Below are 15,602 nucleotides of genomic sequence, written 5' to 3' on the forward strand. Positions count from 1 at the left end.
CCCAAAGGCAGTAATAGCACATGCTTGCCCCAGGGTTCTCTCTGGCATTTTCTTTAAGCTGAGCAGAACTCAGAGCAGGAAGGAAATGCCCTCCTCCTGTTTGGGAGTCCTGTGGATAGAGAAACCAAAGATTGGCGTCTGCCAGGGATCACCCCAAAAGGCAGGCAGAAAGGGACTTGGATCCAGATTGCCTGACTCTGGGTCAATGTCCTTCCACTTCCCTGGCAGGGCTGTCCTCCCACTCCCACGGAACCTGCTCTGAGTTCAGGCAGGAGCTCCAGAAACCTCCATAAGCCTCGCTCAGAACCTCTGGCGGATGCTCCTTTGAGATGCTTTCGGCACATGTGACCAGAGAGAACACTGGTTGGTTTCCCAGGGCTGCTGGAACAAATGAACAGAAACCACAGGGCTCAAAGCAGCGCATCTTCTCTGACTCACACCCATGGCCAAAGTCCCGGCATCTCAGGGATGTGCCCCTGCGGAGGCCGTGCTGGGGCTGCTGGCAGTCCCTCTCTCCACTTGGCACCCTCTCCCCACTCGTCACCCTCTCCCAACTCATCACCCTCTCCCCGTTCGGCACCCTCTCCCCGCTTGGCACCCTCTCCCCGCTCGGCACCCTCTCTCCACTTGGCACCCTCTCTCCACTCGGCACCCTCTCTCCGACTTCAGGGTGCCTCCTCCTCTGTGTCTGATCTCCCTCTGCCTCTGCCCTGCAGAGATTCTTGCGATTGCATCTAGGGCCCACCCAGAAAACCCCGGATGGTCCCCCCATCTCGAGATCCTCATCCCACTGGCAAAGACCCTGCTTCCACATCAGGTTCCAGGGATTTGGAGGAGGAGGGGCGTTTCTCAGTACAGAGCAGTGGCTAGGTAGACTCCTGTGACAGCTGGCTGTCCTGCAAGGCCCTGGGGAGTGGGATCTGGAAGGAGAGGGGGACAGGGCCCAGCCTGGGATGACCACTCGTCTGACCGGCTCGGCAGCCCCTCTGGGTCTGCGGATGCTGGAGGAGCCTCAGGACGCTCACCAGGTGCTCCAGGGACAGGGAGGGCCAGCAAACCAACCACATCTGTGAACAAAGTTTAGTTAGAAGACAGATTTGCTTACCTATTATCCAGGGTTGCCTCTGAGCAGCCTTGAATGGGCAGGGTTGGAGCAGGTGCATCGGAAAACGTGGCTCGACAGTCAAAAATATCCCCTCTCTGTCCCTCTAAGTCCAATGTTGTCCAGCCCCCAGATAATACCCTGTCCACTTTTTCCCCAGTCTTTTTTCCCTCCTGTTTCACTTTATGTAGTAAGACTGCCGTGTCTCCAGGTTTACCAATCTTCTCTTCGGCGGCATCTCATCTAAAGTTTATCCCAGCCACTGTATTCTCCGCCCCCCCCCCCACCTCAGGCATGGTATTTCTTCATCTGTAGAAGTTCACATATTTCCCATAATGTATTACACAAGCCAGATCTCTCCTCTACCTTACTGAACATACTAGCTGTCTTGTCTGTTTTCTGATTCTGTCATCTATGTAAACTTTAGGTCCATTCCAATTGACTTTTATTTTTCTCATTTTTTTAAAGATTTATTTAAAGAGTTACACAGAGAGAGGAGAGGCAGAGAGAGAGAGAGGTCTTCCATCCGATGGTTCACTCCCCAATTGGCCACAATGGCCGGAGCTGCGCCGATCCGAAGCCAGGAGCCAAGAGCTTCTTCTGGGTCTGCCACATGGGTGCAGGCACCCAAGGACTTGAGCCATCTTGTACTGCTCTCCCAGGCCACAGCAGAGAGCTGGATCAGGACTAGAACTGGCACCCATATGGGATGCTGGTGCTTCAGGCCAGGGCATTAACCTGCTGTGCCACAGCGCTGGCCCCTATTTTTCTCCTTATTAAGAGTGATTTTTTTCTTTCTTCTTTGCATGCCTGATTATTTTTAATGGGTGTCAGATTCTGGCTGTCCCAATTATCAATATACTCCCTTCTAGCCCCAAACCCACCCTTCGCTGCCTGTTGTGTGATAACTGAGCTGGACCCTGTAAATGTTTCTCCTTTGCAGCTGGCACAACACTAAACTTTGTCAGTAGGGGGCACTGGAGGGCCTCTTTCCTGCTCTGGTGGTCTCTGTTGGTTCTTGCTCTTACTGCTTGGTTGCCAGGGGAATGTGGGGGACACCCCCATCAGCTTGTCGCCGTGTCCCCACTCGCAGCTCCCCATCCAGTTCCGGCAGCTCCTGGGTGGGCGCACTCTCACTGAGTCTCACACCCATCAGATAGCAGGACAATGGTCCTGGAGGACTCTCCAGACTCATTCGGCACATCGGCACGCTCGAGGGGATTTCCCACTTGCCAGTGCTGACCACGGTTCTGTGGCACCAGCCTCAACCTGCCTGCTCCCCAGATGAGAGCTTCCTGCTTGCCCAGGAACGGAGGGTCAGCTCTAGTCTGGGGCACCCAGTGCACTCCATCATGGGTGGCCACCTTGCCCTCCTCCCCCGTGAACTCTGAATTCTGCCTTGGGCATCTTTCCTCCGCTCTGAGATGTCCCTTAGAGTTCTCTTGACCCATTTGCCCACTTACAACTAATTACCTATCAGAGGGTGGTATCATAAAGAATTAATAATTCTTTAAATTTTTTTTTATTTATCTGAAAAGCAGAGTTACAGAGAGAGAGGGAGAGAGATCTTGCATCTGCTGGTTCACACCCCCAAATTATTACAAAGGCCAGGGCTGGGTCAGGCTGAAGCCAGAAGTCTAGAACTCCATCCAATGTGAGTGGCAGGGGTCCAAGGACTTGGGCCATCTTCCACTGCCTCCCCAGGCACATCAGCAGGGAGCTGGACTGAAGTGGAACTGCTGGGACTCCAATGGGTGCCTTTATTTGAGAGACAGAGAGCTCCTCTCTGCTGGTTCACTCCATAAATGCCTACAACACCCTGCACTGGGCCAGGCTGAAGCCAGGAACCAGGAACCCGATCCAGGTCTCCCACTGCTGGTGTTACAGGCAGTGGCTTAACCCACTGCCCCACAATGCCAACCCCAATAATTCTTTATATTAAACTTCCCCTGCTCAATGACTATGTGATTTCTCTCCGCTGACTGGAGCCTGGTGTTATACAGACATTGTGAATTTAATCTGTTGGGTTCTGGATGTTTTTGTTTTCCTGTAGATATTTTTGAGCTTTGTTCTGAGATGAAGATAAGTTGCTTAGAAACAGTTTAATTCTTCCTAGCCTTGCTGCTCAGCTTCGTTAGGGGACCAGAGAGGTGTCTGGAGCTCATTTTGTCCACCCTCGGGAGTGTTCTGCCCAATCAATGCCCCCGAGTTACCAGGTCTCCCACTCTGGCTGGGAGGAATATAGGGTATTCGTGGTCCTTGTGCGGGCTCCCAGCATCGCTCTCCGGTCAGGTTATTCTGTCCCCAGCTCTGTTCTAACCAGTATACAGCTCATCAGTGGAGGGGAACTCTAAGATTTCTGGAACTTTCTCTTTGCAAATCTCTCTCTGTTCCCAGTCTCTGCCCTGCAGACCAGCTTCCTTGGCTTTGCTGGCCTCCCAGCTCCATCTCCTGGATTCAGGGCATCTGCCAGCCTCCGTCCGGCTTCCCCATCTTCAGACTACAGCCTGTGAGCCCCCAGGTGGTTGGTCCAGGCATTGCAGGGCTTGCCCCATTTATTTTCCTTTTCTCCAGGACCATTGTCCTGCTATCTGATGGCCGCAGATCTTGAAAACTATTGGTACTTATTTTTTGTCCAGTTTTTGGATGGCTTTAGGCTGCTCCCTGTGATTCCACCAGACATAGAAGTCAAATCTAGTTTTAAAATATTCATTTACTCAGGGGCCAGCATTCGGTGCAGCAGTTAAGATACCATTTGGGATGTCCGCATCTCGTATCAGAGGGCCCAGGTTTGAGTCCCTGCTCTGCTTCCAATTCCAGCTTCCTGCTCATGCAGACCCTGGGAGGCAGCAGGCGGTGGCTCAAGTACTTGGGTCCCTGCTACCCATGTGGGAGACCTGAATTGAGTTCCTAGATCTGGCCCAGTCTCAGATGTTACAGGCATTTGGAAAGTGAATCATGGCCAGCGCCGCGGCTCACTAGGCTAATCCTCCACCTAGCGGCGCTGGCACACCAGGTTCTAGTCCCGGTCGGGGTGCTGGATTCTGTCCCGGTTGCCCCTCTTCCAGGCCAGCTCTCTGCTGTGGCCCAGGTGTGCAGTGGAGGATGGCCCAAGTGCTTGGGCCCTGCACCCCATGGGAGACCAGGAGAAGCACCTGGCTCCTGCCTTCGGATCAGTGCGGTGCGCCGGCCGCAGCGCGCCAGCCATGGCAGCCATTGGAGGGTGAACCAACGTCAAAAGGAAGACCTTTCTCTCTGTCTCTCTCTCTCACTATCCACTCTGCCTGTCAAAAAAAAAAAAAAGTGAATCAGTACAGGAAAGAGCTGTGTCTCAAATAAAATGAAAATAAACAGAATAAAATGAAAACAAATAGAACATTTTCAACATAGTTATTCATTTATTCAACTTACACACAGAAAGTTATTGTGTGCTAGCTACGGAGATGCAGCAGTGAACCAATGGCCCCTGGGGCTCATTTCCCCACTACAGTCAATTAAAATCCCTAACAGTGTTTGAGCCCACGACACCTCTCCTGGCCGTGGACCGCGAGACCGGGAATGCGCACCAGCCCTCCCTGCCTCCAGAGATACTGCTCTGCCCTCTTGCCTTTGCTCCTGCCCCGTCCAGCACACCCACAAGTCCGGAGGCACCCCCTTTTTCTTTTCCAAGCAACTCCATAGCATTCTTCCCACCGCCCTGTCTGTGCAGGGCCCGGAGGGCAGCCGTGAGGAAGTCTCCCAGCCTGCACAGTGGGGTTGGTGTTTTTAGCAACATCTTCCTGGCCTCGAGGGAGGAGTTTCCTCCCTCCCCAGCTCTATAACGTCACGCTTGGCTATTTAATAAAGACGCTGAGATCAATCCTCGCTCCGTGCAAGGTCACCGATAGGAAGCCCTCATCGGCACCTTGCATCTGTCAGCTCAAAGCCAAGGTCTTACCCGTGGGCCCGTTGCATCCTTGTCTCCCCATCCCAGGTCACCACTTCTTGGTCTGTGTTAAGCTGGGGAGGCAGCCAACCCCCCATGCATCTCTGCTTTACTACCCAGCATCCCAGACTGGGCATGCCCACAAATATATGTAAGATTTTAAATACCTGTTGGATTGAGATAGCATTCACACACCAAAACATTGCCCCTTTCTAGACTTGTCAGTTTAGAAGTTTTCAGTCTATCCTTCACCCCCAGAAAAAAAACCCTGCCCATTCGTAGTCACCCCCATTTCCCCTCACTCCCACTGCCCAGGAAATCACAGATTAACTTTCTGTCTTCACGGCTTTGCGTCTTCCGGATGTTTCATACAAGTGGAATCAGGTCCTATGTGGTTTTTAACGGCTGGCTTCTTAGCATTGTGGGATTGTGTGTGTGTGTGTGTGTGTGTGTGTGTTATTTGAGAGACAGAGAGCTCCTCTCTGCTGGTTCACTCCATAAATGCCTACAACACCCTGCACTGGGCCAGGCTGAAGCCAGGAGCCAGGAACCTGATCCAGGTCTCCCAGGTGAGTGACAGGGACCCACCCACTCGACTTACGACCTGCAGCCTCCCAGCATGTGCATTGGCAGGAAGCTGGAATGGGGCAGTGGAGCTGCGGCTGCAACCAGGCCCTGCACTCTGGGACACAGGCGTCCCCAGGGGTCTTTAACCCCCAGCATCATGTTTTCTCCATGCTGTAGCCTGTCAGTGCTTCATTCCTTTTCCTCCAACTGTGTCCACGCGCCACACTTAACGGAGCTCTTTATCAGCTGGCGAACGTCGGGGCCCTTTCCCCTTCTTGCTATTAGGAACGATGCTGCCAGGGACGCCTACGGACAGGTGTTTGTGTGCTGCACGTGAACACTGAGCCTCAGTTTCTACCAGCACTTTGGCCGAGTGCTTGGGACAGAGCAAGCGCAGCTGGCCCCGAAACCAGCCCGTTTTCTGCTGGTCACACTGGCGGAGTCCTCGGGAGAAGGAAGTCAGGGGCGCTGGCTTCCTCTTCCAACGCTCAGCCCGATGGGCCCGGTTTGCTGTGTGCCAGGCCCTGGGGCCTCCTCCCTTCCTCCCAGTGTCCCCTTCCTCCCCTTCCTGAGTACTGGCTTAGCAGCTGCTGACTTTGTGCCAAACTGTACGGGAGCACCCGTCGGGGTCTTAGCCTAACTCAGTGAGCAGTAAATTCAGGATCCTAGTGCCCTTTTAGCTACTGTCCCAGCCCAGTTCTGGGGGACCAGGAAAGCCTCCTCAGAGGGAGTGAGCTTTGTCCTCCCACCTTATACAGTATGAATTTCCAAACACTGGGGCCGGCATTGTAGCACGGCAGGGTAAGCCACTACCTGCAGCACTGGCAACCCATGGGGGCACTGGTTGAAGTCCCAGCTGCTCCACTTCCAATCCAGCTCCCTGCTAATGCACCTGGAAAAGCAACAGGTGCTTGGGCCCCGGCACCACGTGGGAGACCCAGATGGAATACCTGGCTCGGGGCTTCAGTCTGGCTGTTGTGGCCATTTGGAAACTGAACCAGCAGATGGAAGATTTCTCCCCCCCCCCCCGCCTTTTCTCTCTCTCTCTCTCTCTCTCTCTCTCTCTTCCCCCTCCCCCTTTCCCTCTCCCTCTCCCTCCCTCCATCTTTCTGTCTCTCCTTCTCTCTCTGTAACTCTGCCTTTCAAATAAATAAATAAATTTTTTAGAAATAAATTTGCAAACACATAGAAAACCTTACACACTCACTTCCTGTTTTTCTCAACCATGACTGTCTGGCCAGGTTTGTTCCAGTTTTCTTCTGAAGGGTTCCGAGGCACACATCAGACATCATGGCGGGTCCCCCCCAAATGCTTCAGCGTGTTAGGAGCAGGGAGACTTTCCTATGCACAGTGTCCTTATCATGCCTCGTTTCTTTGGTGTCTCCTTTCTCTAATGTCCTGACAACCTATTAATATTCCAGTGACCCCGGTGATTTCTAAGACCTGGATTGCGGTGGCTTTGTGGGAAGGAGACTCTGACCAGGCTGCGGGTTGGGGGTGCCCTTGCGTCTGCCATGGGGAGGCCGGCTGGGAGGCGGCTGGGAGGGGCCTCGGAATGAGCCAGTTGGAGGCTGCAGGAATCGTGCAGCCTGCAGAAGCCGGCACCTGCCCCAGGCGCCCTGGGGGTCTGTCCTGGCTGTGCGGGTTCCCGCGGGTGAAGGGGGAGTCTTTCTGGGCACACATCTGAGGTGCCTAGGGTGTGGGTGTGTGAGGAGCAACCCGCCGGCTCTCGCTGGGCCCCCTGACCGGCCCATCGCTCAGCAGAGGGAGCCAGCAGTCCACAGCCACCGCTCTGGGACGTTCCCGATGACCGATGACCCGATGACCGGTTCCCTTTGCTCACCCTGTGCTCACTGTGGGAGATGGGCTCTCAGGACAGTGCACTTCCTGCTGCCTCCAAGACAGCGCGGGCGTCCTTCCACAGGCCTGCTGGGGGCGGGGGGGCAGCCTGGAAGAGACACTCACGTCCCAGGCCCAGGGCGCCGTGGCACCCATCACAGGGTGCACAGGGTGGCTCTGAGCCTCCCGTGGGAGGGGGGAGCAGCTGCAGTTTCTATTCTGGGACCCCGGGTAGGCAGTAGACCAACTTCTCCAAGGTCGTCCCATCGCCTTTCATCTATGTTTCTGGGATACTGCTTTGCTCTCTGGGATGGAGCTTCGAGCGGAAGCCATTCTTTAGCCTGAGCCCCCTTAGCCCCTCTTGGTTGTGCCAGGGCACAAAGACAGAGGTGTCAGAGGCAGAGCATAGCAGCTCAGCACTGGGAGCCCAGGCGCCACGCAGCGGGGCGCACCTGCAGAGGGTCCAGCTTGTTCAGTAGCCACCCCTCAGGCATCTTCTTGGGCAAGGCTTTGGTTCAGGCCCGACCTTTCTGGAAACCTCTTTATCAGCTCCCTTCGTTCAGGCCACCAGAGCTGGACAAATTGACCCAGTAGGGAGACCACTTTTATTGACCTGTTCAGCATGAATTCATGAGCGCCCCTGTTTGCTCGGTTCTAGGGGCTGCGAATACAGCGGCCAAGAGGACTGCTCTCCCGCTGCCACAGGCCTGCAGTCTGGTGCACTTGGTAGGTTTCAACTGGGAAACAGAACAGCCGGATCGCAGAGTCAGGGTCCCTATCGCGGTAGGGGTGCAGCAGTGGTGCAGCTAATGGGGCCTCTACGGCCAATTTTTTGTCCCTGGAAGCACCTGAGAACCACAGACATGCCCACACCTGCTCCGGGTCTCACAGCTGCTGGACACTGCCCGGTCACTAGCATGGCCTGGCATGTCCCTAGGTTCCCCTAGGCTCCTGATGCTCATCCTGCCCTAGGGAACCCCACTTCTGTGGATGATGGGGCCACACCACGACTTTTCCACCTGGGTTCAGGCTGCGAGGACCCTTAGGAGATGGCCAGAACCCTGTATTTGAATCATACTCCATAGGATCCTTCTCAAGGCGTCTTGAGGGCTTGTCTTGGTCCATTCCTGCTGCGAACACAAGATTCCTTAGACTGGGTGGTTTATGAACAGAAATAGAATTTACCAGAAATTTCTAGAAATTCATTTCTCACAATTCTGCAGGCTGGAAAGTCCAAGGTCAAGGTGCTCACAGATTCAGAGTCCAGTGAAGGCTTGCTATCTGCTTCCAGGATGGTTCCTTGTCGCTGCACCCGGGGTGGGGGGGACCAGTGCTGTGTTGTCTGTGGCAGGAGGACAAGAAAGGACACACTGACCTCCCCCTCTTTGTAAACGCACTGTTGACAAGGGTGGACTCTGCCTGACCTAATCACCTCCTAACGCCCCTCTCTTTTTAAATTTACTTATTTAAGAAAAAACATTTCTTTGAAAGGCAGAGTGTCGGGGCCCGTGCTATGGCGTAGTAGGTTAAGCCTCCATCTGCTGCTCCAGCACCCCATATAGGCACTGCTTCCAGTCCTGGCTGCTCCACTTCCAATCCTGATGGCCTGGGGAAGCAGTGGAAGATGTCCCAAGTGCTTGGCCCAAGACCTATGGGGTATGATTCAAATACCAGCACCGAGGACCTAGAGGGGGCTCCTGGCTTTGGATCAGCCCAGTTCCAGCCATTGCAGCCATTTGGAGAGTGGACCAATAGATGGAAGACCTCTCTCTCTCTCTCTCTCTGCCTCTGCCTCTGCCTCTCTCTATCTGTAACTTTGCCTCTCAAATAAGTAAATACATCTTTTTAAAAAAATCAGGGCGAGAAGGAGAGACAGAGATTTTTCGAGATTTTTCATCTGACGATTCACTCCCCACATGCCTGCAACAGCCATTCTGGACCAGGCCAAAGCCAGGAGCCAGGAACTCCATCCTGGTCTCCCATTTGGGTGTCAGGGACCCAAGCACTTGGGCCATCTTCGGCTGCCTTCCAGGTGCATTAGCAGGGAGCTGGATCCAAAACAGAGTAGCCGGGACTCGAACTGGCATGCTGATATGAGATGACAGCACCACGGGCAGCGGCTTAACCCTCTGCACCACAATGCCAGGACCTACATATTTTCACTTTCTTTGAAAGATAGAGAGACATCCTCCATCTACTGGTTCACTCTCCAAATGCCCACAATAGCTAGGGCAGGGCCAGGACAAAGTCAGGAGCCCAGAACTCACTCCAGGTCTCCCGGATGGAGAAGCACCCACATACTTGAGGCATCACTTACTGCTGCCTCCCGGATGTGCACCAGCAGGAAGCTGGATCAGAAACAACAGAGCAGCCAGGACTTGAACCAGGCTCCGATATGGGGCGCAGATGTCTCCAGCAGAGACTTCAGCTACCACACCCAATGTCTGCCCAAACACCCATCTGTTAATACTGTTGTGTTTGGGAACAAGTTTCAACATGCATTTTGAAGCAACACGAGCATTCAAACCATAATAGGATTGTGCCTCTTAAAAATTATTATTTAGGGGCTAGCACTGTGGCGTAGTGGGTAAAGCTGCCGCCTGCAGTGCTGGCATCCCATATGGGCGCTGGTTCGTATCCTGGCTGCTCTGCTTCCCATCCAGCTCTGTGCTATGGCCTGGGAAATCAGCAGAAGATGGCCCAAGTCCTTGGGCCCCGCACTGGCGTGGGAGACCCGGAAGTAGCTCCTGGCTCCTGGCTTCCCGTCAGCCCAGCTCTGGCTGTGCGGCTAGTTGGGGAGTGAACCAGGGGATGGAAGTCTCTCTCTCTCTCTCTCTCTCTCTCTCTCTGTGTAACTCTTACTTTGAAATAAATAAATAAATCTAAAAATATTATTATTTAAGGGCCCCCCTCTGTACGTGAGAGTAACAATAACAATTAAAAAGCACAGTTTTAAGGGCTTTGGCTTGGCATCTGTTAACTGCCTGGGATGAAATGCAACTTGAGTGGCACTGAGTAATCTTCCCAAGGGCCCTGGGAGGGGGGCTTCCCAGAAGACGGGGAGGCTCAGCGGAATGTGAGGGCAGAGGAAATGTCCCGGCTGCCCCCAGAGCCCTGCTCCCTGGCCCTGCGTCCCCGCCTGGCTGTGCCCGAACAGAGGCCACGGCGGTCAGGAGGAAGCTGTCCAGACTCCTCAGGAAGAACACAGAGACTGGCGATTCTGCTAAGGACATCGTCCGCGGGATCCGAGGCCCCGCCCGGAGGGCCGTGTCAGGTCCCTGGGGGGGCTTCGGCCAGGCCCCCTAAAGGAATCAGGGCTGCACATCGCCCTTCCAGGACGGGAGAATCCGCCTTCGCTGAGGGAGTGACACTGGAGGGTGTGGGCTCCTTACCGAGGGAGAGGAGCCAGGGGCGTGTTCTTCTCAGGCTCCGCCCTCTTCCATGATTTTTTTTTTCCCCCAGCCGGAAGGGGCCAGGTTTTCTTGGCACCTGATGGGCAACGCTGGAGCAGGTGGCCTCTTTCAGAGGCTGGGGCACAGCAGAGACAAGCCTCGAGGAAGGCGCAGGCTGAACGTCCAGTAGCTCTGAGAATAAACACTAGTGTTCTTCAATGCAGTAGGGTAACTGTAGCCGACAGTAATTTATTACATATTTTGTTTATTTTCATATAACTCAATATGTATTTTGTTTATTTTCATTTTATTCAAAAGGCAGAGACACAGAGCTTCCTGGTATTTTCTTTTATAAAGAAATAGAAGAGTGCAGTTCCAAAGTTTCCAGCACCACGAAATAGTGAGTGTTCAAGCGGATGGAAATTCTCATTACCCTGATTTGACTGTTGTACACAAGTATTGCATTACCACTCTGCGTCTCATAAATACACAAAATTTCAAAAACAGCTCTGGGAAGACTGGGCTGGATTCCTGGAGGGTGTGTCACGGGCTAGTCAGGCCTATGGAATCCTTGAGCCGCGTTTCTTAGCCGAGGACAATGACAGGAGCCCTCAGGACACCCACTGAGGCCACGGAGTGGGATGGACCTTGGGTCGGAAGCCCCGTGGTGGACCAAGCGTGACCTTTACTCCTAGGCTACTTCCCGGGCATTATCTGGTTAATTCGTCCTTTTTCTGGTCTAAGAGTGCTTGCTTAGTTTGACCACAGGGAGGCGCTAGTGGTCTTGGAAGCAAATAGTTGGGCAGGGCGTGGTAGGCATTGTGGACATAAAAAGAAAACCTTATTAATTGATGAACACTAGGATGTTTTTTTTACTTTCAAATTTTTTCTTTTTTAAAGATTTGCTTTTATTATTTATTTGAAAGGCAGAGTTACAGAGAAAGAGAAAGATCTTCCATCTGCATCCTTTTATCCCTAAATGGCTGCAACAGCCAAAGCTGGGCCATGATAAAGAGCCCCATCCAGGTCTCCCACGGGCATGCAGGGGCCCAAGCATTTGGGCCATCTTCCACTGCTTTCCCAGGCTCATTAGCAGGGAGCTGGATTGGAAGCAAAGCAGCCGGGACTCGAATCAGTGCTCCAGTATGGGATGCCATGTTGCCAGCAGTGACTTAACACACTGCATCATGACGTTGGCCCCGACTTTCTAAATTTTCTGCAATCAACTTGCACTGGTTTTCCAAACGCAAAATGGAGGCAGGGTTTGGGGGTGGAAGAGATTCACCACGCAATGATAAATGGTTATGTTGCTACATTAACCTTGGACACTTTTTCTTTAATGGCTGTGCCTATATGAAATATACAGTTGCATTATCACCCAAAGAAGTAGAAATGGTTATTACCCACAGGCAATTTATCTGCAGGTAAAACGAAGCTTCGAGAAATCAGATGGCTCAATTGTAGATGGAGCAAATCTGTCACCTCCCGCCTTTCTGTAACTGGGACTATTTCCCTGGAAGCTGCCGTAACGTAACCAGGCAACCACTGTGTCCATTTCATTTGCTGCTGAATTCATTGTGATCCACAACATTAGAGAAAACGTCTATGTAGAAAGCTTTTTCTGGATTCAGAAAAATATTTCTAGAAGTGGACTTGATGGTGCAAACATTTTAAAAACAGCTGATAAATACTTAATGCCAAATAGGAAAAAAATCAGGGAAATTTAAACTCTGGCTAGATATTTTATATTGAGGAGTTATTGTTGATTTTTTTGAGCATTCTAATGGTATTGTGGTTCTGTTTTGTTTTTAAAGATGGAGCTACTTTTTAATGCTTTCCAGAGGATAAAGGAAAAGAATGTCAGCTTTTTTTTCCCCCAAAGAGGTAGAGAGAAAGAGATAGAGGCAGACAGGGGGTGGGGGGAGCTCCCATCTGCTATTTCACTCACCCAAGTACTCACATTGGTCTGGGCTGGGCCAGGGCCGGGAATGCAATCCAGGTCTTCCACATGGGTGGCCGGGACCCAACTGCTAGAACCATCACCACTGTTTCCCAGGGTCGGCACTGGCAGGAGGCTGGAGTCAGGAACTGAGAACTGAACCCAGGCACTCCGATGTGGGATGTGGTGTCTTAACCGCTAGGCTAAACACCTGCTCCCCGCTTATGTGCTTTTAAAGGGGCCTTTATCTGAAGATACAGAGTGAGGTGTCTACCAATGAAATAACAGAACTGCAACTTGTTTAAAAGCAGTCCAGTTGAGGCCGAGCGGGGTATCAATGATAAAAGTTCAGGCACATGTTGCTCATGATAAAAGTGGGTTATGGGGGGGGGTGGGGCAGGGCTGTGGCATAGGCGGTAAAGCCACTGCCTGCAGTGTCAGCATCCCATATGGGCACTGGTTTGATACCCAGCTGTTCCACTTCCAAACCAGCTCCCTGCTAATGGCCTGGGAAAAGCAACAGAAGATGGCCCACGTCTTTGGGCCCTGCTACTCTTGTGGGAGACCTGGAAAAAGCTCATGGCTTTGGCTTGGCCCAGTGCTGGCCATTGTGACCACCTGACTTCCAAACAAATAAATAAATACTTAAAAAAATAAAACTGGGTTATGGGTACACAGGTATGAATTCTGTTATCTCCCTACCTTCATATATGTTTTGATAAAGATTTAAAACAGGAGAAGGTAGCCCCATGATTCCTCTTCTGCATAACTAGTGAAAAAGAAAGAAAAAGAAGGTAACCTTTTGGAACTGGTTTGTTCAATCCCTTCTTGGGTGTTCTGATGTGAGATGCGGGCATCCCAAGGGGTATCTGCACTGTCCCACCAAACTTCCATTCCTGTTTATTTTAAATAGATTTGCGTAGCTGGAAAGGATCTCAGAGATGTGGTCCTCATCCTTGGAAACATCTGAGAAGTCTTTTTTTGGATTATAATCAATATTCTTTTTAAAAAAATTATTTATTTATTTGAAAGTCAGAGTTGGGGGGTAACAGGAAGAGAGAGTGAGAGATCTTCCATCCACTGATTTATTCCCTAGATGGCTACAAACCCAGGGCTGGGCCAGGCCGAAGCCAGGAGCTTCATCTGGGTCTCCCATGTGAGTGCAGGGGTCCAAGCATTTGGGCCATCTTCCACTGCTTTTCCCAGGCCATTACCAGGGAGCTGGATCAGAAGTGGAGCAGCCAGAATACAAACCAGTGCCCACCATATGGGATGCCAGCATCCTAGGCGGCAGCTTTACCCACTATGCCACAACGCTGGGCCCTATAATCAATACTCTTATACCAATTTCACACACACTTCCCAGCTGTGGTTTGATGAAAGCTTTCTTAAATTTCTGGAAATTTCCCTGCAAAGTGGGGAAACTCGCCTGTCATTTTTAATTTAAAAACCAAAATGTTTTGTCAAGGGAGCACTGAGTATTTAAAGTTGCTCCTAAGAGAAATCCTAGCATCAAGAAGAAAGAGAAGGGGAGGTGTTTGGCATAATGACAAAGACCCTGCTTGGAATGCCCACATCCTATATCAGAGGGCCTGGGTTTGAGTCCCAGCTCCACTGCCAGTTCTAGTTTCCTGCTAATGCCCACCTTGGGAGGCAGCAGGTGATGGTTTAAGTACTTGGGTTCCTGCTACCCATATGGGAGCCAAGAGTGGGGTTTCTGGCTGCTGGCTCTGCCCCCGCCTATTGTGGGTATTTGGAGAGTGAATGGCTGATGGAAGATATACCCCCCTTTCAAGTAAATCATAAAACTTTAAAAACAGAAAGTTATACCAAGCCCTTGATTTCACTCACACTCACATCCCTATCATTTCCCCCTCTTCCTCCTCTGGGCTGGCACCTGCTCCCCTCCCCCTCCCCCATGCCTTCCCCACCTGGGCACCTCTGCAACATCAACAGCTGTGTCTGGGCCAGTCACATGGTGCTCTGCGCACCTGCTCCCCGGTGGCCCAGACCCACAGGAGGAGGCCGTGGAAGGACTGCAGACAACACGGTGCCTTTATGATCCGTATTAGTTCTTCAAAAGAGAAAGCAAATTTAACCTGTTGCCTTCCCTCTTTCTTTCCAGACTTGGTCCCAGAGACAAGACTTTCCACCTATCCTTCTAGAACCTTTAGAAAATAAAATCAGGCTGAGAGAGTCCACTCCCAAACCAGCAGTGCCACTGCACAGTTTTATTGGGCTTGGGTGATATTAGAGATGAGATCCTTGGAGTCATCACCATCCCCATCTCCTAGAAGGAGTCTTGGACTTGTCCCCAAGCCCTGGAAACTTCATCCCGATGATTTGGACTGGGGGTTGTGCCTTTTTCTCACAGTGCTGCTCTATTCCCGGGGAGACCTTGTCAGTTTATAGCTTCGGAGGCCTAGAAAGAAATGCTGTTGGGGCTGGTGTTGTGGTGCAGCAGGCATCCCATATGGGCACGGTTCAAGTCCCGGCTGCTCCACTTCCCATCCAGCTCCCTGCTATTGTACCCAGGAAAGCAGCAGAAGATGGCCCAAGTGCTTGGGCCCCTGCACCCACATGGGAGACCCGGAAGAAGCAATGGTGTCTGTCACCCCTCTGTGGAGTGAGAACAGTGACTCTGGCTCACCCAGTGGCTCCTGGGCTAGAACCACCTCAGCCCCATGTGCAGTAACTTCTTTGTCTCTTTCCTTCTGGAAGAAAAGGTTGAGGTCAGATTGGACTTTCCCAAATTTTGTGTAGATTGAACACTGTGTTTCAGGGACTTGAGGCCTGGGAAGAGCTGGGTGCCCATGAGTCCTGAGGCCCAGAGTGGGC

The 15,602-nt window shown here is 52.1% G+C and overlaps 1 long non-coding RNA gene across 1 annotated transcript; it reads right to left on the minus strand.

Moving 5' to 3' along the window:
• Positions 1-8,591: 8,591 nt before the first annotated feature.
• Positions 8,592-12,984, minus strand: LOC108178573 (uncharacterized). The gene is made up of 3 exons (XR_001795331.4): positions 12,786-12,984; positions 10,826-11,017; positions 8,592-8,775 (listed from the first exon to the last, which is right to left on the minus strand). It is a non-coding gene; the product is annotated as an uncharacterized LOC108178573 (long non-coding RNA).
• Between the last annotated feature and the right edge of the window lie 2,618 nt (positions 12,985-15,602).

This window comes from Oryctolagus cuniculus, chromosome 17 (assembly GCF_051225735.1).
Source record: "Oryctolagus cuniculus isolate XC-2025 breed Fujian yellow rabbit chromosome 17, ASM5122573v1, whole genome shotgun sequence".
Classification (NCBI taxonomy): Eukaryota; Metazoa; Chordata; class Mammalia; order Lagomorpha; family Leporidae; genus Oryctolagus; species Oryctolagus cuniculus.